Genomic DNA, 25,557 nt, shown 5'->3' with positions numbered 1-25,557 from the left:
ATCTGGGGTCAAGAAATGTTTCTAATATCTTTGTTTCTTCTATCTCCAGTCTTTCAACTAGGCCATGGTTGGTGATAGTGTTTCAGCTGCATACAGGGCTTCTGGTTTGACTACTAAACTGTTACAATGCTTATTTTTGCATTCTGTGAGAGGGAACTTTTGTTGTATGTGTTTTTTGCGAGATAGAAGACCAGATCAACTTTACTTCTAATTTCCATTGCCTTTTTCTCGAGCCCATTCCAGCTGATGGATTCTGCAAGGTATTTGAGTTCTTTGATTATCTCTACTTTTTGTTGCCCCACTTTAAAATGTTGTGGTGGGTTTTTATGTTTGTTGTTACATTGGTCTTTTTGAGGGTTTTGAGACCTGTTTTTTCTGTTCAAGGGTCTGTTCTTTGGCTGTTTCCCAGGTCTCAGCTAGTAGGGTTATATCATCTGCAAAGGCTAGATAGTTGGCTTTGATGCCTTTTGTTTTGTGCTCCTAGACAGATTCCACTATCTCTGTGTACCCATCTGCCCAACAAGTTTTTCTTGGGAGCACTTAACTAGCAGTGGGGGATTCCATCTCCTTAGCTTATACCAGTTTTTATTTCAAAAGGGTTAGTGTTCTCCCATGAATTTGGCTTTGGAATATGTGGTGATAAGGGTCTCTGTGATTGGATTTATATTTTTTGTTATCTGGGGCTAATTCTTTTAGTATATATAAGGGATTCCTGGTGTATTGAGTTGCATGATTTTAAAAACTCAATGACAGTCATAACATATCATTTTGCTCTTCATTTTTGGTATGTCATGAAGTTTTTGAGGTTTAGGGTTTGTTTTGGGCAGGCTCTTCCTTTCCTGAAGCCAATTTCATATACTTCAAGTTAATTGTCTAACTGGGATTTTGCTCTGTTTAGTAAGACTGTGGAGAGTATCTTGTATGTTATGTCTAGGGGGAGATTCCTCCATAGTTGTGATATGCTTGGGACACTTTCTTATGGAGTCGGTGGACGAGGGCTGTCTTCCATTCATCAGGGGTTTTTCATGTATTCATATTTCTTCAAAAAAGTTGTGGTGAGCGTCTGTGACTTTTTTCCTCAAAGTTCTGCTTGATTTGGTCTCTCTGAGACCTTGTGGTTTTTGAGATTTGAAATGACTGTAATTCCTCAGTGATGGACGGTTCAGAGTTAGGTCTGGTTGTCGAGCTCTTCGAGACCACTTTTATGTGTTCTTCGTAGTTGAGATGGTTTTGGAAATATTGGAAATTGTTTGCACGTATTTCCATTTCTGTCTTCAGTTTCCAAGTTCAGTGGGCTGTATTTGGTTATTTTTCGTTTAAAATTCGCATAAAAGTTCGTTGTGTTGTTTTTTTATGAAGATCATTGACTAATTTGTTTTTCACTTGCAGATAAATGACCAAGTGGATGAAGCAGCCACACTCTCACCGGTCCAGATATTCCTCAAAGAAGAGGAAGGTGTAAGTATTCATGAAATACTGACTGTCAGTTACACACTGAAGTAATGAGATAACTCTTAATTGTATTTCATTTACCAGTAGTAGAAAACGCATGTACATAAAATTTCTTATATACTATAGTTGAAAGTCAAACTGGAGAATACACATTATAATAAGCCACAATTGTACTGTGTATACACACACAGATTAGGTAGATATTTCTAAGGGACTCTTTGCAAATGATACAGTTGTGTACAGTGATTTCACATAACTAGAAAATTATTGTTAAATGCTGGGGGACTTGATGATGTGCATGTGGTTCAGGGACAGGCAAGTGAAGTACTGTAGATGTGTAAATAGATGAAAAGACTGTCGTTGCTCAGTTACTGGAAAAAGGACACAACCAGCAATAGCTGCAGTTTCAGGAGAAATCAGATGGCAGAAAATTCGTGCTGGACTGGGACTCAAACCCGGATCTCTGGGACTCAAACCCGGATCTCCCGGTTTATGTGTTAGGTCGCCATAACCACTTTGGCTATCCGTACAGGAGTCATGACAAGAAACACTTCCATATGTCGTCATCTGTGCGTCACAACCTGCACTCTTGCACTTAATTTATAGGGATTGGAAAAATTTACGTTTCTGCTTCAAAATGCAAAATTACGTTTTAGATGCTATTTTGTAGTAAATTCTATCCAGATGAACTATTTTATCAGAGATAATTTGAAATAGCTTGATTCCTGCATAAAAATATTGAAAATGTAACCAGTTTTTGGTTAATGGTATTGTGCACGTTCTGGCGAAGGCCAGTTTGTAAAGGCCATTTCTGCAAAATGAAAGTGTACAAATGCAACACATCAATGCACTAAATGATCTGATGCCAGGCCAGTTGTGGGCGGTTGAATGGTCTATTTAAGATACGTGCTGTGTAATACAATGTAGTACTCAGCTGTGGGACCTAGTATTTTATAACAAAGAAATGTGTACATTTGTTTGTTAAAAAAGCCCAAAATATGGTTTAATGTGGACATTTCTAAAGTGGCAAATTAGGTGGAGTATGTTCTGAGCAGTGGTTGTATCGAATACTGCTAGATATCAGGCCTGCACTGAGTCGTTAACAATAGTCCGCTAACATCAGCGAGCAGTTGAGCTGTAGCTTTCCCCCTAATATTTTGTGTCACGTGTCCTTATTGTTTTCTGATTTTGAAAAAAGTGAAGCTACTAATCCTGATCTGTTACGGATTTTGATTACGAACCTTACAACGTTAGAAGAGAGGGGGGATCCCTTTGACAATACTGTTGGCTGTCGCCATGTGAAAGGGAGGCGGGGTTTGTTTCTGCGCACCACTCTTCTTCCCTCTGGCAGTCAAAATTCTAGTTTATTTATGCTTGTGATCATCTGTCACCATAGCCTGTAGTGTCTGCACTATGTGCTATAGCAAAACAAGATTTGTAACATTTTTCGACTGTGCCAAAATTCTTCTCCTAATGTTAACATAGCATTATGATATGTTCAGTTCTGCTTCTATGCTAGCTGCCTTGTCTGTTCTGTCTGTAGCATTGTAGAGCATGGGTCGCACACCTACGAATACCCACAAAAGATAGAAATTAATACTTTGTAGATTTTGTTATCATCGAATTGTGCAGAAAAGAGAGATAATGTCCAGAAACACCTTAAATTAGAGATGCATTCAGCTCACTGTCAGGAAAAAGCTGTGGCTTTTCAACAGAACAATCATTTTTAAATTCTTAAATATAGCCAAATGATGAAAACATAGGCTAGTTTGGAAGAAAAAGGTTTTGGAAGTTTTTGCAAAATCAAACATTACTGTCACAAAGTTCCCAATCAGCACCTTTCTGTAGCAGTCAGTTTCAAAGAAATAAGGCTTTGTTTATTTTCACTAACATGACAACCTTTGAGGTAGGTGCATCTAATCATTAAAAGAAATATGAATCTCAACAAAAATAGATGCGAATTTTGCCAAAAGAGAGAGAGAAAGAGAGAGAGAGAGAGAGAGAGAAATTCCAGTACATGGGGTACATATAGAAGTTTGGGCCTGGCGAAGAGTTGTGCACAGATAGCCAAAACAGTTAAGGTGACCGCTTGTGTAAAGCAGGAAACCTAGGTTCGAGTTCCAGTATGGCACAAATTTTAGTTGTTTTCATTCCATTATACAGCTGATGGTTGTCCGTATTTCCAACTGCAAATATGTTTTGTGTATTCCATGTGGGCTGTGGTCAGCACGGTGCTTGTTCTTTTGGGCATGCATGCATGTCCAAAGGAACATTCATCATACTTTTAACAACACAGGCACTGCAATATCATAAAATGTCTGTGTTTATACAGTGTCTGCATCATCACAATATAATGCTCTTCAGACATGCATGCCTAAAAGCTGTGGATTAACATTATCAAATAAATCTACTTATTTCATATCTGCATTGATGTCAGCATTTTGTTAAACACGAAAGTTTGTGCCGGACCGAGACTCGAACTCAAATTTTCCACTTGTTATGAGTGTTCACCTTAACTGCTTCGGCGATCTGAATGTTCCCCCGGGATTGATCCAGACTTCTATACATCGTGTAGTCACATCCCGTATACCCACACAATTTGCGATCCTCGTGCAGGGAGAGAAGAGTGTTATATTGTCATTTTAGCCTCTCGTTGGTGCATATTTGTAATATGCGAACTTTTTCACAACATTATATTATTGTATATAAATTAGTTGTCAGTTGACAGCTCCCACCAGCAATACACGAATGGGACCTGTGCTGGTTTTGCAGGCTCCAACCCTGTTGGCAGTTCCACTGTGCAAATCATTGTTCTTGCTGGTACTCAAGTAGCAAATGTATTTTAATGCGAAAATGTTGTCTAAATGAAGAAAAAATGTAACCCTGGCCCTAATGACAATTAACAACACTACGGAGGTCTAGATCGTAGTCAACTTAGAGAATTTTTATGTACTTTTTGTAGGAAGTACAGACATCAAACTTAATACTTGTTACGAGTTAAATGTTGACAAAATTTCAAAACGATGTCATCCTCGAGCATTATGCACGAGTCCCTATAGACCGTATGCTGAATCTGTGGCGCGATCCCAACCGAGGGATGTTTGGTGAAGACTAGGGACCGTATTATACGCATTTGCATGCTGCATATGCATTTGCATATTTTGCTCCTTTTCACCAGTTATTGCATATTTTAATAAAAACTGGTGACGATACATATTTCACTCTGTTTACAATATTTTAAAAATTGAGACGGGTAGTCTCTAGCTCTATCTAGTTTTTATGTCTCACACATTCACCGCACCTAAAACTGCATGTAATGGCTAACCGAAAGCCCACTGCATGGCAAAATCATTACAGAATAGGAACAGGAAGAGGCGTACAGAGTTAGTGCTCCTGCGCCTGTGCCCCCCGGTTAATCCCCCCCCCCCCCACTGTCCCGCCGTATGCGTTCGCAACAAATAAATTAAATTACGCGAGCTTTTAGTCGCACATCCGTTGTTTCAGTTTAGCTTTCTGCTTACTTGTACACAGTTGAACATGTTAATGATATGCAGTGTATAACGTGTCGTGTGCCATACCACCCGAAAAAAGAATGGTCGTTTCGTGGATAGCTGACCGTCCCGGAACATTTACATATGACGGAATTATTTTATGTTTTCAAGTCTGTGAAAAAAAATGTTTTGTGCAAAAAAAAAAAAAAAAAAGTTTCAAGTAGATCAGCATGCCGAGACAAATCTTCCTATCACAGGTATGCAGAAGAAAAGGTGATGACAAAAATTTCTGATAACAGCAAGTTGCAGTAGCAGGGACTTCTCCAGAGGTAACCAAAAAAGTCTGTTTAACATGGATCTGTACAGAGCATTCATTGCAAGCAATATTCCTCCTCACAATCTTATAAACTCTATCCTCTAAGGCTTCCTGCAGAAATATTGCTTAAATCAAAATATACCAGATGAATCGACATTGTGTAAAAATTACATACCGACAATGTGCGTAAATGTTCTGGAAGAAATACGCAATGAACTCGAGGGCAACATGATCTGGATTTCAGTTGACGAAACTACAGACAGTTGTGGCCTGTACTTTGCAAATTTAATTGTTGGTGTTTTAAAAGAAGAGCCTTCTTCTTCCTATTTAGTGTTATGCAAAGAACTTGAAAAAGTAAGTCATTCTACGATCACTAGATTTGTGATTGAGGGTATTAGAAAAATATATCCAGAATCTTCTGCAGATGCAAGTGTGTTTGTGTTTATTTGAGATGCTGCTCCCTATATGATCAAAGCAGGAAAAGCCCTCAGAGTATTTTATCGTAATTTGATTCGTGTGATGTGCTTTGTTCACTGAGCACATCGCCTTGCTGAATGTAAGTAAACTGATTTCAGCCACAGAGAAAGTGTTTCTAAAGGCTCCTGCTCGCATCAACACCTACAAAGAAAAACTACCAAATGTGCAATGATTATAAAGAGTCCGCCTCGATTGCAAATAGAAACCGGATGTTCGCCTAGGTTTCGGTGCAGATAACCACGCCTTCTTCGGAACACACTAAAACTACAAACTGCCTAAATAGGCATCGCCCAGCATTAATACAGTTAGTAGTTTTAGTGTGTTCCGAAGAAGGCACGGTTATCCGCGCCGAAACCTAGGCGAACATCCGGTTTCTATTTGCAATTGAGGCGGATTATTTATAATCATTAAATTATTCCAGTCGTAACTCATTGGGGTACGTAGGTTGAAGCTGTGTCATTTTACAATGAAAATTTCAAGGTCATTAGAGGCATAGTAAATGACTTTAATAGTGCAGAGGCTTTGGCAGTTTGCCAATCCAAGGAAGCTTTTAATGATTCCGGTATTAAAAAAGACATTGCTGTGATTAGCACTACTTTTCCCATATGCCTGCAAGTATTAAAAAGCTAGAAACTCAAGGTTTGGCATTGAATGAATCTATTCAGTTAATGAATGAAATTATTCTAGTAAACTGCTCATTGCCGGAGGTATTCCCAAGAAAACTTATAGAAAAGTTTGAAAACATTTTATACAATAACCCAGGCTTTGAACCCTTGTACCATATTGATAGTTTTATTAATGGGACATGTGAACTTTTACCAGAAACGGTAAGTGCCTACATAGCACCCAAATTCAAATACTGCCCAGTCACCTCAGTTGATGTAGAACGGTCCTTTACTACTTATAAAAATGTTTTGAGTGATCGAAGACACAATCTTACCACCAAACTTTTGGAACAGTACTTGTTTGTATGTATTTACAATAGTAGAAAAATGTAAAATAAATTGTAAATGATGCTTTGGTCCAATAGTATTAATTAAAAGTTAATGATGTTAAAAAAATTCATGATTGTGTGTTGTTTTTTAAATAAAATATTACTGGGTTTTTGAGTGTGCCACCCCTGTGTGCAGTATATCTCGAACTTGGTCCTGTACGTATTGATTGTTTTGCCGTGACTCAACTCACATCGCGTCTGTTTGTTGCCAACAACAATAGTGAAGAAGGAACAACTCTTGAAATACAGTATGAGTCCCCATTCTGCAAATTTTTAGAAAATAATCCCAGAAAGCCTCGCCCCCCCCCTTTCTAACTTCTACCAGAAATTATTCAGAAAGTGATATCAACATTCTAAATGTACCGATGTTTGGCATGGCTGGCACTCTTCCTCGTAATTGATATGCACAGGTTCGACTTTGAGATGTAATGCACGCAGTAACTCCTATGTTTTTTTATTATTTGATCTTGCAGATTTCTGCACTTTGTGCATTTTTAAGCATTTTTCATGCATATTTTAAGATTTTTATGATGCATATAATCCAGTGATGACACACCCACAAGAATAGCATTTTAGAGCAGTTTTGAAAAAATTGTAAGCTTTCATCAACCTGAAGGTGGTTTTGAGCAGCACAGTGCTCTACTAGGGACAGTCCTACTCAAGGCCATACACCATTGCCCTCCTCTGACCTTTGAACTCATTCATCTACAGTTTGTCAACTCCAAACTGTGGTGGAACTTGCCGTTTTCCACAATAACAGATCCATCAGTAGGTTAAGGAAGTGATTAACGACAAATAAAAACGTGTAGCTACCTCAGCTCTTACACCACTCTTCACCTGTCTGTCAGCGATGTCGCGAACGACCGACGGTGGAAAGATGGTGTGCTCCAGCAGTCAGTACCTCGCTACCTGCCATGGCGCGAGCATCAGTGTGTGTGCAGATAATGGATGTGTGTTACTTAAAATAGCAAGTGGGACTATGATATTACATGTGCTATCAGTTGCTTGTCTTATTACTGTGCTGACTAATAAAACATTATTATCTCGAAGTGTAGTGTTTGATTAGCTGCAAAGGTGTTACTCATACTGGCGCGCTGCCAGCTTCATACTGTATTTACTTGAGTGTAAGACGCCCCTGAATATAAAATGGCCCAATTTAAACAAAATTTTTATTTATTCATTTTTTTAATGAGAGGCTCCTTGAGAGAAATTTATTTTTAACAGATTCTGATTAACTAGAATTACAAACTGTTTTATACACATAAAGTATCTGCCAAAAAGGTAACCTTATAACTATTCTAAACTTTTGCCATTTATTGATTGTCTAAATTTTGATAACACTTGGAGAAATAAAATGAACAACAAGAAATTGTTCACATGAATTTTTGGACTGTTTTCTTTTCTGCCTTTTATGCTTACAATCCCTGTAGTGTGTGCTACCACTATCTTGAGTCATCACCATCATCAACCTAATGGCACAGCCGTGAAATTTATACCTTCATTGTCACAAACATATGGCTGTTTCTTCAGAATATGTGGCTATTTCTGGGGTGGTTGTTATGTTGGAATTTGAGAACACAGCTATTTTTTCCTGTATACATACCAGATTTCCCCTCTATGCTGAGATGAGTATGTTATAATCTCACTTCCAAACATGTCACCTCCCCCCACTCTGTGTAGAACCACCTGATATACCCCCTTTCATTCTTGTCATACGTCACGGAGAGTGTTGACAACATTGCAGCAAGAAACACAGAAGTACATCACTTGCCTAGATCTAGGCTTTTATTGTCTCGTGCAGAAATGAATACTATTGTTGAGTATTTGTCCAATTTTAAAGTCAGTTCAATTCCGACTACAAATGCATTCGGGCAAACTGCAGTTTAAACACAGTAGATGTTCATACACTGAAGTGCTGAAGAAACTGGTATAAGCACGTTTATTATAACACAGAGATTTGTAAACAGACAGAATACGCCGCTGCGGTCGGCATTGCGTTTACAAAACAACTAATGTCTGGGGCAGTTCTTAGATCAGTAACTGCTGCTACAATGGTAGGTTCCCAAGATTTAAATGAGTTTGAACGTGGTGTTACAGCCAGTGCATGAGTGATGGGACACAGCATCCCTGAGCTAGCAATGAAATGCAGATTTTCCTGTACGACCATTTCATGAGTGTACTGTGTACTGTGACTATCGGGGATCTGGTAAAACAGCAAATCTCAGACATCACAATGGCTGGAAAACAGTCCTGCGAGAACGGGAGCGACGACAACTGAAGACAATTGTTCAATGTGACAGAACTGCAACCCTTATGCAAATTGCTGCAGATTTCAATACTGGGTTATCAACAAGTGTCAGTGTGTGAACCTTTCAACGAAACAACATTGATACGGGATTTCGGAACCGAAAACCCACTCGTGGACCCTTGATGACAGCATGACACAAAGCTTTAGGCCTTGCCTGGGCCCGGTCAACGCCAACATTGGACTTATGATCACTGGAAACATGTTGCCTGGTCGGACGAGTTTTGTTTCAAATTATATACAGTTATGGAGACAACCTCATGAATCCATGGACCCTGCATGCCAGCAGTTGACTGTTCAAGCTGGTGGAGGCTCTTAATGGTGTGGGGCATGTGCAGTTTGAGTGATATGGGACCCCTGATAAGTCTAGATATGACTCTGACTGGTGACACGTACGTAAGCATTCCGACTGACTTGGGCAATTCCAGTAGGACAATACGGGGCAATTACAGCAGGACAATGCGACACCCCACACATCCAGAATTGCTACAGTGTGGCTCCAGGAACACTATTCTGAGTTTAAACACTTTTGCTGGCCATCAAACTCCCGATCATTATTAAACATATCTGGGATGCCTTGCAACATGCTATTCTCAAGAGTTCCATCTCCTCACACTCTTAGGGATTTGTGGACAGGCCTTCAGGATTCCTGTTGTCAGTTCCCTCCAGCATTACTTCAGGCATTAGTAGAGTCCATGCCACGTCGTGTTGCGGCACTTCTGCGTGCTCGCAGGGGCCCTACGTAATATTCGGCAGGTGTACCAGTTTCTTTGGCTCTTGAGTGTAGAAAGCAAAAGTACTAGGTATAGATTACCACGCATAACAACATGATGAAATTTGCTGCGGGCTCAGTGCTTCCCTCCATGCAATCATAATACCTCTCAGCCAAGCTGGTGTCACTGTTCTCCTTCCAAGCTTGAGTAACTGTCAAAAACAGACTGCAATATCTGCTAGTATGCAGGTCATATGTAACAACACCAACTAATATGTAAATAAAGGATTGCATTTAAGATTCCGTTCCACTCTCGAAGTTTTGCTCATCCCGCGATCTACTGACGTCTGTCGGTACTATCTCCACAACGGGTCTTGCGACTGTAATTTATTTTTGCTTTGACAATTACAGTCTGTTTAATATGATCTACTTCCTTTGTTAGCCACGTCATTCTATATTAATTTTCCTTCTTGTTTCAACTGAATTTCACCAACGTGGTATACAGCTGAGTAAAATCAGGTAATGTTTTTACATGGTATTATAATACATGAACAGTGGTCAAATTTCTCATTTGCAATCTACGTAGTAAATCATTACAGTGTCTCATAACCAAATAAAATTTTGATCTGGTTTCTGAATCAACTGATGTTCTTTGAAGGACAAAAATTTCTATATTTGAATGTTACCTTTACTTAAAAAATTGCATTAATGTTTGTATAGAATATTTATACATGTATGAGAATGTTTATTGGAAACCTGTTAAAATACAACAAAAGCTTGTAAGTTGATAGACTTTAATTCTATTTCCTCCTGTGTTTCACAAAACTGTCAAATGTCAATCAGTGCAATAGACTGTTGTGGGTAGTTCATTATTTCTTGTGTATCTCTTGCACTAGTCAGTGTCACGTGATCGTTCGAGTAACGTCGATACTGTACCGAGCACTTCGGTGTATCGGGAACTCTCGAGCTTGTCGGAACGTATCATTTGCCGAGCCCTGCCCTTCAGAATTATTTAAAATAAAATTGCACAAAGCTTCATCTGCATGATGACCACTGTAAATGTAATACTACTACTGTGCACATTACTAGACAATGTGATAATGGTGACCTCAGAAAAGTAGTTCAATCAGCCAATTTAAGACAACCCTGTTGCTTTTGAATTACACATTTGTAAAGAAACCTCGTCTTATAATTATGTAAATACTCTAGATGATGCAGGGTTTTCAATATGTTATCTGCTGATACATATTTCACTATGAGTGATATGAAGATGACTGTGTGGTCAACTGAAATTAGTCTTCACATTTTAATGTTTTATAGTGCACGGGATCTAGACAGCAAAAAAGTTTTTACTGACTTGAGCTATTAATACCTGCTGGGTCGAAATGGAAACACAGTTTCCTTCTGTAATGTGTTTCTGTTGTTTTAGAGGAGGAGACCAAACAGCGAAGTCATCGGTCTCATCGGATTAGGGAAGGAAGTCGGCCGTGCCCCTTCAGAGGAACCGTCCTGGCATTTACCTGGAACGATTTAGAGAAATCACGAAAAACCTAAACCGGGCCGGACGTGGGATCGAACCGTCGTCCTCCCGAATGCCAGTCCAGTGTCCTAACCACTGCGCCACCTCACTCGGTGTGTGTGTGTTTCTGTCGTGGCCGGATGACGGTGGGTCGAGTGGTGCCGCTAAATGACTGCCACATCTGGGAGTGTGGTGGCTCATCAGTTTGCACGAGGGCCTCACTGTTTTGGAAGACTTGCAGTGTTGAGGGCTGCAATGTGGCAGGAGCTCTGTGTCTAGTGGTAGCCTGCATTGAGGTAGGCTGGCTTGCACCAGGACGTGGACAGTGCTGTGTCTACCCCTTTAATGTGGAGAGTGAGTGTGCTAGTGTTGTGTCCTGTGAATGGATTTGAGCCTCAGAAGGGCGGTTCTAGTGCTCCACGCAGTGGACCGTGTCAGAGGAAAATGTGGTACGTCATTGCCACCTCTCTGAGAACAGAAGTAGTCCGTTTTCAGTGCCGTGTTGTTCCACTCGGTAAGTAAGTGTGGAGGGTAAGAATTGTAGAGGGAAACCTAGGTGTAACTACGGGAAGCAGGTCCGAAAAGATATAGATTGTGGTAGTTGTGCGTGAAGAAGAGGTCTGATCGGGATACACCGATGTGGGAAGCTGCTTATCTGTTGCAAAGCCATTGTACAGCAGGCATGTGAATCGGTACTGAGTATGTTATGCCACCAGTTGCCAGATGTGTGATACTTTTACCGCAACATGTTTGGGACTATGTTACCTCATTATTGAGTGCTATAAAATCACAATACTACACATACTGACCCATATAAAAATATAAATATTCTCCCTTTAATGTAACATACCATAAAGCTTCTGTGCCATTAGGCATCATCAGCAGTAAAATCCAGCAGCAGATGTGCATTGTCATGCATAAAACTCTTCTCAGAACATCTCATATTGGCACGCTACACTCTCGAGGCACAGTTTGCGTGTTAAATTGGACGACACTTGTGTCACTTTAGCGATATCTCCTTAGGGAACAGCAACAGATTTATTCGAATTAGCGGCATTAGGTTTAATGTTTTCAGTTGTCTTCCATATGGATGCACACAATGAAACACAGGTGTAGTAATTGTTTTTAGAATTTTTAGAACTTTTGATTTTCATAAATTTTACAGTAGAAAGTAACATTGTTGAGGGCTCTGACATATGCTTTGCAGTCGAGTGCTATTTTTGGTAGGTGACAGCGGCAGCTTTAGTTTAACAACTGTGCCTTGAGAGTATAACATACTAACATGAGATGTTCGAGGAAGAGTTTTATGTTTGACAGTGCATGTTTGCTGTTGCCTTTTGCTATTGATGATGACGCCTAATGGCACAAAAGCTTTGAGGTACATTACACTGTGGGCCGACATAAATATTTCAGTATAGGTCAGTAGGTAGAGTGTTGTAATTTATTGGTGGGTTTCCTTGTTTTATAGCACTTGATAAATGCGTTGTGGTAAAAATACCAGACATTTGACCACTCATGGTGTAACATACTCAGTACCATTGGGGTGCAGCGTAAAACAAAAGTCTTTTGAATGAAGACCACAGCAACATGCAGTTGATATTGATGAAGTTATAATAAGTGACAGATAATTATTATTCACGTATGGGCCCAGTAGGACCACGCGAGGTACAATCCATCAATGTCACGTTTGATGGTTGGCCTTTCTTTGTGCCCAAATTTGTTTCATCCTTTCAGAATGAAGTCTCTTTCTTTCATCAGACCACGGTGTTCCAATCTGTTTTCTAATCAGTGGCAGATTATTGACTGATTTCTCCCCCCCCCCCCCCCCCCTGTTGACTTTCATCTACACTCTGAATTAATGAGATACCTATTAATTGAATGTCCTTTAGCTGTAGCAGAGAAAGCCTGTGGATACAATTTCTTATCTACTACAGTTGATAGTGAGTGAATTGGAAAATACACATTGTATTGAGTCAAAATTCTACTGTGCAACAACCGAGCGAGGTGGTGCAGTGGTTAGACACTGGACTCGTATTCGGGAGCACGACAGTTCAATCCCGCGTCCTGCCATCCTGATTTACGTTTTCCGTGATTTCCCTAAATCACTCCAGGCAAATGCCGGGATGGTTCCTTTCAAAGGCCACGGCCGGCTTCTTTCCCCGTCCTTCCCTAATCCGATGAGACCAATGACCTCGGTGTCTGGTCTCTTTCCCCGAAACAACCAACCAACCTACTGTGCATAAGTGTACAGGTAGGCTAGCTTGCTAGCTCTGTGAAGCTCTTTGCAAATGTTGCCATTGTGTACAGGGATTTCATATTGTTAGGAAATTATTGTTAAATGTAGTGAGTCTTGAAGATGATTTGCACATCGTTCAAATGATGTAATGTAAATTGTAAATTGCTCGATTACTAGAATCGAACACAACTGTCAATAGGTGCAGTTAAGTGTGTGAGTAGAGAGTTTATGTGTGTGTGTGTGTGTGAGAGAGAGAGAGAGAGAGAGAGAGAGAGAGAGAGAGAGAGAGAGATTGGGAGGGACGGGGGTTCACCCTTAGTTACGTGGGATTTGAAGAAGGGATGAGAGAGATATAGAACTAAAAGTACTGTCTAATTGAACTTTCCCAAAAATTTTGTAATGCAGGCTACATTCGATATTTGCTTTTCACCACGATAATGTGTCATACTAATAGGTACAGCCCGTATTTGCGTGCAGCCTATTGTGGATAATGAAGTCATAAATATTGTTTGATATCACATACAGTTGTACTGTTGTCCATAAGCATTGCCATCATACCAACTCAAATGCCTCTTGAAAGTTTAGAAATAATCTGTTCAGCTGTTTGGCCCAATCTGTGGCTCTCACAATGTCATAAGAGAAGAATGAAAGTTGGGTTCTGCACTGCTGATCCTTCTGGAATCAGAGCTGGTTGACACAGAGAAAGTAATTCTGTTACAGACAGCCATTGTAATGCTACAAGACATAGTGTAGGGTAAGTTCATATGACTCTGTTGTGGACTTGGACTGGTTGCCAAACCACAAATGGGGTCCGCTTAGCAGCACGGTCACGCACTCTCCTGTCAAAATTGTGTACAGTTAGTACCAATTGTTCGTTGGTAGGACTGAGGGTGTTGCTCAATGTGTAGTAGCGTATGTTGTCTAACTTTGCATTTTTTATTTTAGTTGTGATTGAGCTCCCTTTTGTTTGGATTAAAGTTAATGTTAACTAGTCACTTTTAATATCTAGTGTACAGAGATACGGGTTTAATTCTTTTTTCAGGCGTATTGTAAGGCAGAAGAGCCTGTGCTGGTCTCACTTGTCCCAGTGCTTCTCAAAGAAGAACATGTGGTAAGTTTTGTTATTAAGACATTTGCATTTGGTAATGAATTGGCTTAAGTGGAGACAATAATGACTAATGATGTATCTTAGAAGATAGATTGAAGCATACATTTTAGATAGACGTGTTAAATCTCTGACACTGTGGAATGGAATACACTATTTAATATATCAAACCACGGCAGGGCCGAGAAGTTGGCAAGTAGATTGTGTTAAGAGGGCATTGCCAGTGGCCGCACCAAAACGACACTTGCTGCACGCTGTTAGCATTGGCGTTAGGCGATTGAGGCTGTGTTCCGCTTCTGTGACCCGGCCGAGCAGCCAGTCGAAAAGCTGTAGTACTCTGCACACTGAGGATTTAAGTTCGTGTTATGGTTGCAGAAGGCAGTGACATTGCCAGTCCGGAACTGTCGAATTCACCACAGCCGCTGCCGTCTTGTTTGCCGTCCACTGCCACTTGCAACTGAGATGTCGCACGCCCTAGGAACGGTCTCCGCCAGCTTGGCGTATCAAATGCGTTGCCACAGTTGCGAGCAAATCGTTTCTGAAAAACAGAAACTTTTAATATTGAATATTAATTTAAATCTTTGGGAGTCTTTTGTGAACGCCTTTATATGAAGTATAGCCTTGTATGGAAGAGAAATTTGGACGGTCATCATTTCAGGCAAGAGGAGAAGAGCTTTAGATATGTCATACTACAGAAGGCTGCTGAAGATAAGTGGTAGTGGATAATTAGTGAAGTAGTTCTGGATCAAATTAGAAAGAAAAGAAATTTATGTCACATCTTGGCTAAAAGAGGATGTATGCTGGGGCATCAAGGGATTGTCAGTTTGGTGATGGAGGGGATAGGGTTAAAATTGTAGAGGAAGAACAAGGTTTGAATACAATAAGCAAACTGAAGTGGATGCAGGTTGTTGTACCTATACTGTGATCAGGAAAGAGGCTTGCCAAAGATAGACTTCACGGAGAGCTGCCTCAAACCAGTCTTTGTGCTGAAGACCACAGCAGTGTTGAAACCCTAATTTTGTATGAAAGGTCAAATTGAGTGAGTTCGCCATAATGTTCCAAGCTATAGTGTAATTAGTGGCTGCTTAGAATGTGTGAACTGTTTCAAGAAGTGTTTAGGCCATACGGTATTTGGTGCCGCACTTAATGCTGGAAATGGGTACTGCACTCAAACATGGTGGCAACAGAAGTACACATTAATGGCCACACAGTAAAGGTAACACTGTTTGTAGCATCTTCCACTGTGTAAATGTAAAACAAACTGTTGGCTTGTTTTATGAAAATGGAAGTTGCTACTCACCATATAGCGGAGATGCTGAGTCGCAGATAGGCACAACAAAAAGACTGTCACAAATAAGCTTTTGACCTACAAGGCCTTTGTCAGAAACAAAAACACACACACACACACACACACACACACACACACACACGCACACACACGACTGCGGACTTTGGCAGCTGAAGCCACACTTAATCGTAATATACCATTCGTTCTGAATTTTACATTGTTTGATGTTGGCTTACCCCCCCCCCCCCCCCTTCAGTAGTGTTCATAAGGAGTTGTCCTCTGGGAGAAAGCACGTAAAATAAATAGCTATGGGCACCCACATGGGGTCATTCTATGCCAAACTATTCATGGGCCATCTAGAGCAATATTTTCTAACTCCCCAGAATCCAACCCCTCACCATTTCAGATTCATTGGCGACACCCTCATGATCTGGACTGAGGGTGAGGTAACCCTAGCCACATTCCCCCAAAACCTCAACACCTTCCTCAGTGCTGACCTACACCTCAAGGATAGCTTCATCAGTACCTCCGTCCATACCAAACCTTCCAAACATCGACAGTACCTCCACTTTGACAGCTGCCACCCATTCCGTACCGAGAAATTGCTCGCGTACAGACTAACCACCCGTGGTCATCCCATCTGCAGGGACGAGCAGTGCCAGAGCAAATATACCGAGTATCCCACCGAGACCTTCACAGACCGAAATTACCTTCCCAACCTTTTACAGAAGCAGATCTCGCATACCTTGTCTCTCCAGCCATCTACCACCTACTTACTCACCATCTGGCTACAGAGCAGCATTCATCTTGTGCCTCGGCACCACGTACGACTGGAGCAACGGTTTTGACTACCTCTCACTGTGCCCTGAAATAGACCTAGCGGTAAGACCTATCTCGTACATTCTCCCAACCACACACTCCAGTCAGACATCTTCTACCCCATCAGAGGTAGGACTACCTGTGGAAGCAGTTTTTCTGAACTGTGCAGGTGGGAACTCTGCCTGCAATATATCCTATAACCATAACCCCCCTGGCCTCAGCCTTCATTAGTCCCTGCCCTCCACTCACCTATCCCCTTCCCTGCTCTCACTCCAGCAATACACGGTCTTCTATTCCACTAACACACCCATTTGTCACTAGTCTTTTTCCCCATCTCTTCTTCTCTCCTCCTTTCCCAATCGCCTCCCCTCCCATCCTCCTCCCCCCGCCCCCCCACTCCCCACACATACAAACCTCCCAACTGCACCTAAATGCCCTACCCACCGCCCCCTTGCAAGCTCCCACAAGCAGGACACATTCCCCCACCCCACTCTGCACCCCATGCCGCCTCCTTACCATCACAACTGGATAGCTGCTCCTGCCGGGCGCATATACGACTCAGCTCAGCCACAGTGGCCACAGGTGGCAGAGAGAGAGAGAGAGAGAGAGAGTCCATCCGTCCGTCCTCTAGTCCTCTGTATGGCTTTTCACAATATTGTTAAAATAAATAATGTTTTTATTCAGGAGAAATGAGCAGCAAGAATATTGTGTAAAGTAGATAGATGGTGGTGCCCCTTGCAGAGGCTGCTTTACGGATCTCGAAATTCTTACACTCACTTCCTGGTACATTTATGTCACAACAATTTTTGTTGCTTATAATAAAAATTTCCTTCAACTGAAAAGTGATTTGCACAGGTTCCTTTGGGTCTAGTATTCGGAGTTAAGTTACGTACTCTGGTGCAAAGGATTTCAACATATACTACAAACATAAAGCAAAGATATTTGGGCAGGAACATTTGGCAGTTGATAAGAAAATGGAAAACATTCCTTGTTGGCCATTCCTTCTAAAATTATCTGAATCTGTAGATTTAAGAATTGAAAATTCATATTAGCTACATGACAAATCACAATGTTCATAGGAATCTACATCTACATCCAGATTCCGCAAGCCACTGTATGGTGCATGTTGGAAGGCGTGCTCTACTACTACTAGTCATTTCCTTTCCTGTTCTAGCTGCAAATAGAGCGAGGGAAAAACAACTGTCTATATGCCTCCATGTGGCCCCTAATCTCTCTCAGCTTATCTTCATGGTCGTTACAAGAACTGTACATTGGCGGCAGTAGAATCGCTCTGCAGTCAGCCACAAATGGTGGCTCTCTAAATTTTCTGGATAGTGCTCCTCGAAAAGAATGCTGTCTTCCCTCCGGTGATTCCATTTGAGTTCTTGATGCATCTCCATAATACTTGATTATTGTTGAAACATATTAGTAACAAATCTAGCAGCCTGCTTCTGAATTGCTTCGATGTCTTCGTTTAGTCCGACCTAGTGCGGATCCCAAACATTCGAGCAGAGCTCCTACATGTGGTCTCCTTTACAGATGAACCTCACTTTCCTAAAATTCTCCCAATAAACCAAAGTGGACCATTCGCCTTCCCCACTGCAGTCCTTATATGCTCATTCAATTTCATATCGCTTTGCATTACGCCTAGATATTTAACTGACATGAGTATGTCAAGCATCTCATTATTTGTAAACTGTGGGTTTGTTTTTCCTACTCATCTGCATTAACTTACATTTTTCTACATTTAGAGGTAGCAGCCATTCACCACACCAACTAGAAATTTTGTCTGAGTCATCAACTATCCTCCTACAGTCACTCAACGATGGCACCTTACTGTACACCATTAGCAACATTAGCTAACAACCGCAGACTACTGTCCACCAAATCATTTATATATGTAGGAAAACAACAACTTTCCTGTCACAATTTCCCGGGGCACTCCTGTCTCTGATGAACACACACCATCAGGCACAATGTACTGGGTTCTGTTACTGAAGAAGTCTTTGAACCACTCACCAAATCTGGGGACCTATTCCGTATGCTCGTACCTTCATTAACAGTCGGCAGTGTGGTGCCGTGTCAGATGCTTTACAGAAATCTAGGCGTATGGAATGCTGCATGACAAACAATTTTGTGTTTTAAACAGCACTGTTGTGACCTCTCTGGTTATCTCAGGGTGACTGATCAAAGGTGTACACTCTGGTGTTTTACTGAGTTGTCGTTTCCATCTCGTGCACAATATTTCAACAACTGGACGAGCCTTCTTCTTTAGGTGCTGTGAGTTTTACTGTTTTGTGCACTTGCTGGGTGGACTCCACTCCACACAGTCTGGTTGGAGTCTGGGAAGTGAGTAACAGCAAAACTGGTAGCATCCGTGGAAGACGGCTGCGTGAGATGTCGAAATATTGTGCATAAAATGTAACTGACAACTTGGCAGAACGGTCGGTAGCACACAGTTACAGATTTTGTTCTTAGGATCTGCAGCTGCCAGTCGTGTGATGGCTTTTGTTACCACTGGAAAGTTGGCATTGGTGATGCCAAGTTTCCAGACAAGGTGTGTGTGTAAAGACCTCTTTCACAGTTTTGGTAGCACTTGATTCATAGCTATTGAGCTCACAAAAGATTACCTTTCTTTTAGTGTGGATCATCCAGTAATATTCAGCAGCATTAAGCCAGGAATCCAATCATCTAAGCACAAGGTGGGGGAAGGAGGGGCAGTGAAGGTGCTCGTTCCTTGGATTTCTGCACCTGTAGCGGGACGTTCACATTAATTGTCGTGCCACAAGTAATTAATTTTCCTACATCGGAGCAATTTGATCACACCTCTTCTGCAACTCTGCGTAACGCATGCACGAGTCAAATGACATAAACTATACTGTGGTAGAGAATTTGAAGCCCTCGGCTGCTTTAGCCGTGTATGAAGCACCATCTGTTGCCAGAAGCAAAACATTTTCTCTGCTCACAACATCTTGTCACAGTAGCTTCACAGAGTTGTGAAACAAAATGGCAACTGTTGAATTTTGTACTCTCTCTCAAGAGCTTCACGCATTAGGAGGAACATTTTTCCAGGCCTGTCAACATTCAGAACACCCAATAACATCTGCAACATAATGTCCACCCACATTGGTACCTTTGTATAGGGACGTTGATCTTTAGTTCAGCAACACTAATTCATTTTTTTTTTTGAGCTACTCTCCATAGCACACTGATAAATAGTTCTTTCTCAATATAGATTAACCTGGAACAGGATGTTTTGTGTACTTCTCAAGAACTGTCTGAAATGTGGATTCTTCAGCTTCCCAGATGGGATGTTGCAAGACACCATCATTTCACCTGTCTTTAAATGTTTGTACAATTGAAGATGAACCTGTCTGCTCAACTAACAGCGTTTGTCTGCTGCCATTTTCAGCACTTCTCTTCACACAGCTGCTGTATTTGGTGGTATTACAGTGCTGTTGCACATTAAAGTGCTGTTCTGCACTAACTTTGACTTCACTTAATTAACAAAATAACATTTCCCCACTAGTACTGAAGAACTTATCATCAAACTCACGAATGAAACCTTGCAACTCCATGCTGATGGACCGCTTTTGTTGAACCACTTGAGTTTATATTCTGACTGAATAGTGTGACCACGTGTGCGATGTTTATCATGTCGGGAGGTGCCTTTGTTAGTTTTGAGAATGTTTTGTTGGCCCCACCCAACAGTGTCTTACATCAGCAAACTGACTAGTGTGTAATGCTACTTGTCTACTGTTGTTGTGATCTTCGGTACAGAGACTGGTTTGATGCAGCCCTCCATGCTACTCTATCCTGCGCAAGCTTCTTCATCTCCAAGTAACTACTGCAACTTACATCCTTCTGAATCTGCTTAGTGTATTCATCTCTTGGTCTCCCTCTATGATTTTTACCCTCCACACTGCCCTCCAATATTAAATTCGTGATCCGTTGATGCCTCAGAACATGTCCTACCAACCGATCCCTTCTTCTTGTCAAGTTGTGCCACAAATTCCTCTTCTCCTCAATTCTACTCAGTACCTCCTCATTAGTTACATGATTTACCCATCTGATCTTCAGCATTCTTCTGTAGCACCACATTTCAAAAGCTTCTATTCTCTTCTTGTCTAAACTAATTATCGTACTTGTTTCACTTCCATACGTGGCTACACTCCATACGAATACTTTCAGAAAAGACTTTCTGACTCTTAAATTTATACTCAATGTTAACAAAGTTCTCTGCTTCAGAAACACTTTCCTTACCATTGTCAGTCTACATTTTATAGCCCCGACCATCATCAGTTATTTTTATCCCCAAATAGCTAAAGTCCTTTACCACTTTAATTGTCTCATTTCCTAATCTAATTCCCCCAGCATCACCTGATTTAATTCGACTACATTCCATTATCCTCTTGTTTTGCTTTTGTTGATGTTCATCTTACATCCCCCTTTCAAGACACTGTTTATTCAATTCAACTTCTCTTCCAGGTCCTTTGCTGTCTCTGACAGAACTAGTATGTCATCGGTAAACCTCAAAGTTTTTATTTCTTCTCCGTGGATTTTAATTCCTTCTCCAAATTTTTCTTTTGTTTCCTTTAATGCTTTCTCAGTATACAGACTGAATAACATTGAGGATAGGCTACAACCCTGTCTCACTCCCTTTCCAACCACTGCTTCTCTTTCATGTTCCTTGACTCGTATAACTGCCGTCTGGTTTCTGTAAAAATTGTAAATAGCCATTTGGCCCCTGCCACCTTCAGAATTTGAAAGAGACTATTCCAGTTAACATTGTCAGAAGCCTTCTCTAAGTCTACAGATGCTAGAAACATAAGTTTACCTTTCCTTAATCTATGTTAAGATAAGTCGTAAGTCGTAGGTCAGTATGCCTCACATGTTCCAACAAGAATCCAAACTGATTCTCCCCAAGGTCGGCTTCTACCAGTCTACTAAAGTCGTGATAAATAAAGCTTTGTAGTAATTGTTGTGTTTATTTGTGGCATTATAATCTGAAACATTGTCATGTGAGCAACATTTTCATGTTTTTATTCGTGTGTCCATATAAGATACAACAAATATATAAAGTTTTGCAAAAGTTGGCGGAAATATAACCTGTTACTGAAAAAAAAAGATGTAAATATGACTTTGGATGCATAATAGAAGTACATTTATCTATACTATAACACCTGAATTTATGCATAAATTGTTGTTAAATTCACCATGAAGTTCAGGAAAAAATATGACTTGTCATAAAAATGTGGGCCCTTGTTACGATTACTTGAAGTGAAAAGTGAAGTGTCAAAAGTATTCAGTAATGTACCATAAGGAAACAGAGAATTAAACCTTTTAAACATAATTTCCGTCATGTAAATTTCATACACCACGAAAACATTATAAATCTGACATCTGTTGTAAATTTTTCCAGCTTGATGAATCGCCGGAGGACTTTGAAGTTGGCAGTCACCGATTGCTAATAAATCTGGTGAGTCACTGAGTTTTATAATATTTCAGTACTTACAACTAAAATACAAGTTGCAATAAGCTCAGTAAGAAGGCCGTACTGCAACTCATTTTCTCAATGAAATTTTGGTTCTGTTGTTTGTCTTCTTCTTCTTAGTTCTTCAATCGTCAGGTTGGTTGTCGGCAGTGCACAAAGCTTTTCTTTCTTGGGCCTTCATCTTGAGAGTGGTATGTGGTTACTGTCCATGATCTAGGCAAAGTATTCCAGTCTCGGTCTGCCGCTTGTGTTCTTATCTCATTCTGTACAGCGAAACACTCCAAACAAATGCCTTTATGAGGTCTTTCCTGAAATGTCTGTCTATGCAGCTGGGTGTGAAAAGGTTCCGCAGTTTATAAATATTTTAGCATACAGTCACTAATATTAGGAACAAGTCCAGATCAATGTGTTTCGAGAGTCGAGCTCTCATCATCAGGCTGTCTAAGTTAACCCTACATAAAATGCACTTCAGAAGCACTGGAGGTCAAAATATAAGTTTATTCAGACATGTAGACTATCATCTTACTTTAAAACTGGAAGCACCAGATTCCCTGCATCCTTATCTGCATATTCTTCAAAACATTGTTTATGTAAGGCAGTAAACATCAGTCACACCAGCTGCCTCTCAGTGCACGTCAGAGCTGCACACGTGTTTATAAATAAGTGGTGCCTTAAAAGCAGCACTTCGAAGGATGTGTGTTAACATGGATAAGGAAGCAGGGAATCTGATGCTACCACTTTTCAAGTAAGACAAGGACTTCAAAGCTGAGTAATTTTATTTGTTTTTCTATTTCTACCTTGAGTGTTTTTGAAGTGCATTTTATGTAGGATTAATTTTGAAGCCGGATGATGGCAGCTTGACCCCAAAAACATGTCGCTGTGGATTATGTTCCTAAAATTAGTGGCTGTATTACAGTAAACTTTTGTCTATGCACAGCTTTTGGAATAGTTGAAATGACTGACTAAATTTTTTTTTGTAATAAATCAGTGATGATGTTCTGCATTTTGTATAACAATCATTGGTAGAACCGACATCATGGTTGAAATACAGCATTCATAATAATTTGGAATAGTGATCTCTAGCCATTACTTCTCCAAAAATATTGCTTTGCAGAAGTTTGTCTTTACTCCAGTACTCTACTAAATATAATTTCTTGTTCCACGTCATTCAAAATGATATGACAAAAAAACATAGTTCGGCTACTCCAGTTCCTACTTAATTGTTTGTTACTGTTATCTTGCTGAGGCCAACAGTGATTTGTTTCATTTTCAGTTAACTCTACGAGATCTTCAGAGATAATCACATTTCTGTTTTTCCCTTGGTCTTAAGAATGAAACCTCTCTTCAGCTTCTATCTGTTCCTTCCACAGAAAGAACTCCGAAAATAAAATTACACTGTATAAGTAGCGCAAACGTAAGTGCAGCATTTATGTGGTATTCAGAGGAAATAATTTAGTTGAAATACATAAGATAACGTAGTAGGTGAACATGGATTGGGGCTAAGAAATGAAAGAGGAAGCTGCCTGATAGAATTTTGCACAGAGCACAACTTAATCATAGCTAACACATGGTTCAAGAATCATAAAAGAAGGTTGTATACATGGAAGAAGCCTGGAGATACTGACAAGTTTAGATAGATTATATAGTGGTAAGACAGAGATTTAGGAACCAGGTTTTAAAATTGTAAGACATTTCCAGGGGCAGATGTGGACTCTGACCACAATCTATTGGTTATGAACTGTAGATTAAAACTGAAACAGCAAAAAAGTGGGAATTTAAGGAGATGGGACTGGGATAAATTGACTAAACCAGAGGTTGTACAGAGTTTCAGGGAGAGCATAAGGGAACAATTGACAGGAATGGGGGAAGAACTACATTAGAAGAAGAATGGGTAGCTTTGAGAGATGAAGTAGTGTAGGCAGCAGACGATAAAGTAGGTAAAAAGACGAGGGCTAGTAGAAATCCTTGGGTAACAGAAGAAATATTGAATTTAATTGATGAAAGGAGAAAATACAAAAATGCAGTAAATGAAGCAGGCAAAAAGGAATATAAAACGTCTCAAAAATGAGATGGACAGGAAGTGCAAAATGGCTAAGCAGGCATGGCTAGAGAACAAATGTAAGGATGTAGAGGCTTATCTCACTAGGGGTAAGATAGATACTGCCTACAGGAAAAATTAAAGAGACCTCTGGAGAAAAGAGAACCACTTGTATGAATATCAAGAGCTCAGATGGAAACCCAGTTCTAAGCAAAGAAAGGAAAGCAGAAAGGTGGAAGGAGTATATAGAGGGTCTAAACAAGGGCGATATACTTGAGGACAATATTATGGAAATGGAAGAGGATGTAGATGAAGATGAAATGGGAGATACGATACTGCGTGAAGATTTTGACACAGCACTGAAAGACCTGAGTCGAAACAAGGCCCCGGGAATAAACAACATTCCATTAGAACTACTGACGGCCTTGGGAGAGCCAGTCCTGAAAAAACTCTACCATCTGGTGAGCAAGATGTATGAGACAGGCGAAATACCCTCAGACTTCAAGAAGAATATAATAATTATAATCCCAAAGAAAGCAGGTGTTGACAGATGTGAAAATTACCGAACTATCAGTTTAATAAGCCACAGCTGCAAAATACTAACGCGAATTATTTACAGATGAATGGAAAAACTGGTAGAAGCCGAACTCGGGGAAGATCAGTTTGGATTCCGTAGAAATGTTCGAACACGTGAGGCAATACTGACCTTACGACTTATCTTAGAAGAAAGATTAAGGAAAGGCAAACCTACGTTTCTAGCATTTGTAGACTTAGAGAAAGCTTTTTACAATGTTGACTGGAATACTTTCTTTCAAATTCTAAAGGTGGCAGGGGTAAAATACAGGGAGCGAAAGGCTATTTACAATTTGTACAGAAACCAGATGGCAGTTACAAGAGTTGAGGGGCATGAAAGGGAAGCAGTGGTTCTGAAGGGAGTGAGACAGGGTTGTAGCCTCTCCCCGATGTTATTCAATCTGTATATTGAGCAAGCAGTAAAGGAAACAAAAAAAAATTTGGAGTAGGTATTAAAATCCAGGGAGGAGAAATAAATAATTTGAGGTTTGCTGATGACATTGTAATTCTCTCAGAGACAGCAAAGGACTTGGAAGAGCAGTTGAACAGAATGGAAAGTGTCTTGAAAGGAGGATATAAGATGAACATCAGCAAAAGTAAAACGAGGATAATGGAATGTAGTCGAATTAAGTCGGGTGATGCTGAGGGAATTAGATTAGGAAATGAGGCACTTAAAGTAGTACAGGAGTTTTGCCATTTGCGGAGCAAAATAACTGATGATGGTCGAAGTAGAGAGGA

At 40.4% G+C, this 25,557-nt stretch overlaps 1 long non-coding RNA gene across 1 annotated transcript; it reads left to right on the top strand.

The window, feature by feature from the left end:
• The first annotated feature begins 1,389 nt into the window (after positions 1-1,389).
• Positions 1,390-22,176, top strand: LOC126213367 (uncharacterized). Its single transcript, XR_007541148.1, has 3 exons — positions 1,390-1,458; positions 14,545-14,613; positions 22,137-22,176. It is a non-coding gene; the product is annotated as an uncharacterized LOC126213367 (long non-coding RNA).
• The last annotated feature ends 3,381 nt before the right edge of the window (positions 22,177-25,557 follow it).

This window comes from Schistocerca nitens, chromosome 11, assembly GCF_023898315.1.
Source record: "Schistocerca nitens isolate TAMUIC-IGC-003100 chromosome 11, iqSchNite1.1, whole genome shotgun sequence".
Classification (NCBI taxonomy): Eukaryota; Metazoa; Arthropoda; class Insecta; order Orthoptera; family Acrididae; genus Schistocerca; species Schistocerca nitens.
Note: the sequence above shows the minus strand (reverse complement) of the source record. Positions and strands in the feature narration are given on the sequence as shown.